Genomic DNA, 3,175 nt, shown 5'->3' with positions numbered 1-3,175 from the left:
CCAAAATTTGCATTAATGATATCTACTGTGTTCTTAGCAAATTACATAAAAAATTTATGATATTTAAACCCACCTATTTTTCTATTTTTTCTTATAATTTTATTTTTAATATATATTTTTTTTTTTTACAAAATCTGTTAAAGTACTTACAGTTCTATCCAAAAATAGATTTTTTGCCGAAATACAAAAACAACTTTAAATAATTTATATTGCTAGCTTAGCCTTGGAGATTTATTTATTATTAGTAGTTGTCCTATTCTTTTAACTAGGCCTATGTATTGGCAGAAGAACGGATGTCGTGCTAACAATCATAAACAACAGCACGTGGTGTCACAGGCGGTGGTCTTCAGAGTGCACCTGGAAAGACAATAATGGACGACATTCGTCTCATTGTGGAAGTTGAGAAATATCAAGTTCTTTATGATCCACACAATGTACTTTATAAAGACTTGCAGGAGAAGGAAAAAGCATGGGATGAAGTTGCAGCGGCTCTTATTGCAGATGGTAATTAATTTTATAGTGTTTTTGACGCTTTCGCTGGCACACGAGCAAACAACTCAATATTTGATTCAAAATTGATTCAATTGGAACCATTTATTTACAATTTCTAAATTACACATAAGCACACAAATAACAAAAGCAGGTGATACATGCATATATAATAAACAAGTAAATGCTGATTTCAAGATGAGCAGGAAGTCAAGGCTGTGAACCATTTACAATACACATAATTTAAAACCGTTTATTAAATTGGTTTTCAGGGTGTTTTTTGGTAAATTTGATTGCAAACAAACCCAGTGACAAGATGGTAATATGCACCATGTTCTCTCATACGTCGGTTAATGGGATGAACCCAAAGTCTGGGTCTTTTTAGTCTCCTTAATAACAAATATAGCGCGATGGCCTTTCTTCTTTCAACAACTACTGCACGGAAAACAAAGACAGCAAAACAAAGATCCAACAAAAGTAACAATTAAATTATTAATTAAAAAAGTTTCTTGCCTAGTCTTTTTATTTAAATGTATTTTAAATGGAAAATAAAGCAATGCGAACGTACCCATTATAGAGCACTCTGACCAAAATCTGCTGTTCAGTTGCGCGCTGCCTCCGCTGCCGGTGTGAAAGCAAAATAGGCGCGCGCTGCTTCTGCTCTGCCTACCTGCTGCTAACGCGCTGCTTCTGCTCTGCTGAAACTTGCGGTGTGAACCCGGCCTTAGGCATGTATCCAGATATGTACTTCACATAGCAACCAGTGAAGGAAGCCATCAATACTTTCTGCAAGAAACTGGATGATCTGACCGACCAAATCAAGAGCCGTAATAAAACACTAACAATGGATTATTGTTATTTGTCCCCAAATCAAATCCCCAACAGTGTTACAATTTAAGAACATATTTCTAGAAACATGTTGCCAGGCAGCATTTACAGCCAAGGGATGCTTGACATACAGAAGAACAGCTGTACTTAAAAGACACAAAATTTCAGAAATTATATTTGATTAACAATTCTTGTTGCTGTAAAGTAGGGGATATTATATGAGGGGTGACTGTTGATCTGACTCATGTCAAGAAAGTAGAACCATATATATGGTGTTGCTTTCAAAGAGCCCATATAATCTTGTGTTACATTCCATTTATGATTGTCTTTATTCATATAAACTTGCATAATAATATATCCATACTATGGTATTCACTAAGTGTGATTACATGCATATTCTTAAACCAATTATTCTTAATAAGCCAACAACTTGATTTGCTTTGTCAGGCTACTGATTTGGATGTAAATGGGGACAACTGGTTATTTCAATAAGCTGATTATAGTGAATTATTAGTGTACTGGTGTGCATGTTAATGTGTTCATCTTTTGATTCATTTATTCATTTACATACTCTTAATTGTATTGTTTATGGTCTGTTTTAGGGAATCTATTTACTTTTATTACATTTTTAGCCTTAAGTTATATATATTTTTTACATCTGTAATGGTTTTGATTATCATAGTCCTAAAATAATATTTCAAAGGTAAAAAGGTACTTAGATAAAAAACTTAATAGAAACACTGAATGTTTAAGACACATTAACAGGAACACACACATAAATGTTTCTTATACATGTGTATGTGTTTTAACCCAAGAATTTCATACAAAAGTAATTCATTAAAGGTTATATTCACCCAAAAATGAACATTGTCATCATTTACTCACTTTCGTGTTGTTCTAAACTTGTAAGAATTAATTTATTCTGTTGAACACAAAATATATTTTGATGAATGATGATAACCAGTGGTAGTTTATGTCCAATGATGAACTCTGCTGTTCTCACCACTCGCTGAAGAGCTTTGCGGTCCAAGGAAGAGCAGTTACCGTACCATACAGTGATGCAGCTGGTCAGAATGCTCTCAATATTGCAGCAGTAGAAGTCTGACATGATGACAGAGGAGATGCCAAACCTCTTCAGTCTCCGCAGGAAGTAGAGACGCTGACGGGCTGTTCTCACTATGGTCTCTGAGTGAAGGCTCCAGGAAAGATCCTCAGAGATGTGAATGCCAAGGAACTTGTAGCTCTTAACTATCTCTCCATTGATGTGAATGGGAACATGACCCTCTCTCTGTGACTTCCTGTAGTCCACGATCATCTCCTTATTCTTACTGATGTTTAGAGATTGTTATCAGCACACCATGCTGTGAGTGCATTAACCTCATCTCTGTAGGATGTCTCATCACCATTAGTGATGTTGTATCATCAGCAAATTTAAGGATGATGTTGGAGCTATTCTTAGCAGAGCAGTCATAAGTGAACAGGGAATACAAGAGAGGACTGAGTACAGATCCCTGTGGGGGACCAGTGCTGAGTTTGAGTTAGGAGGATGTGTGATTGCCAATTCTAACCACCTGGGATCTGTCGGTCAGTAAGTCTAGGACTAAATGACTATTAAGTTTTGACTGTCAATTTTGCTAAATGTTTGGTAGGGATGGTTTTATATACAGCGCTGTAATCAACAAACAGCATCCGCACATAGCTGTCTCTTCCCTCCAAGTGTTCTAGTGCAGAGTGTATGGCCATTGCAATGGCGTCATCAGTGGATCTGTTAGAACGGTAAGCAAATTGTAATGGGTCCAAGGTGTCAGGCAGAGAGGAGCAGATGTGGGATTTGACTAATAATAATAATTTTTATTTA

The sequence above is a fragment of the Carassius auratus genome, unplaced genomic scaffold (assembly GCF_003368295.1).
Source record: "Carassius auratus strain Wakin unplaced genomic scaffold, ASM336829v1 scaf_tig00216608, whole genome shotgun sequence".
NCBI classification, from domain to species: domain Eukaryota; kingdom Metazoa; phylum Chordata; class Actinopteri; order Cypriniformes; family Cyprinidae; genus Carassius; species Carassius auratus.
Note: the sequence above shows the minus strand (reverse complement) of the source record.